Source organism: Lupinus angustifolius, chromosome LG04, assembly GCF_001865875.1.
Source record: "Lupinus angustifolius cultivar Tanjil chromosome LG04, LupAngTanjil_v1.0, whole genome shotgun sequence".
Lineage (NCBI taxonomy): Eukaryota > Viridiplantae > Streptophyta > Magnoliopsida > Fabales > Fabaceae > Lupinus > Lupinus angustifolius.
Genome location: NC_032012.1, coordinates 12,634,434 through 12,635,235, shown reverse-complemented (window position 1 = coordinate 12,635,235; position 802 = coordinate 12,634,434).

The window sequence follows — 802 nt, the reverse complement described above, 5'->3', positions numbered from 1 at the left end:
AGGAAATTTTGAAAATTATGAACAGTGTGTCTTTGTCTCAGTCCAAGCTGGTTCCCTACAGTATTTTCATTTCACGCATAGTGGATTATCTGCATATTGATGTTTCTGACACAATCATTATTGAGTATACTGATAAGGATCATGTGGTTGGTGAAAGACTCATTCATAAAATGGGTATATACAAGTATGGTACTACTTGGCAATACCAGGAGGACTACACTACTTTTGATCTGGGATTGTCCGATGATGATAATCTGGGTGGCATGGGTGATCAGAATGCTACAACTCAGGGGGAGCCTTCTGGAACAGCACCTCAGGACTCTGCTTTTGGTTTAGCTCAGATGGAAGCTATGGAGCAACGGCTTAACAACCGTATGGATCTTCACTTCCAAGGGTTGAAAGACTCTTACTTTTAGGCATGGAACAGTAGTATGAAGAGTGTCAAACTGCCTATTCAGACAACCAATTTCAGGAGTTGAGGAATATGATTCAATCTACCGCTGAAGCCCAGAATGCTATGTTTTGTTCAAAATTTCAGAAGTTATCTGTGCTTATTAGGGGTGACCAGAACATTGCTATTCCTGATGATCAGATTGACCATCCTCCACCTCAACCATAGTTTAGAAGACTTTAGACCTAGGCTATCTTACCCTTAGGTTTATTTCTTCTTTATGGCACTTTATGGACTCAGTTGTTGTTTCTGTTTTCAAGACTTATTCGTGCCTCTTTATTTGTCTTTGCTTGACATATTATGGTTTGTAATAGTTGCTGACTACTTTAACTCTTTATGCTATGCCATTAC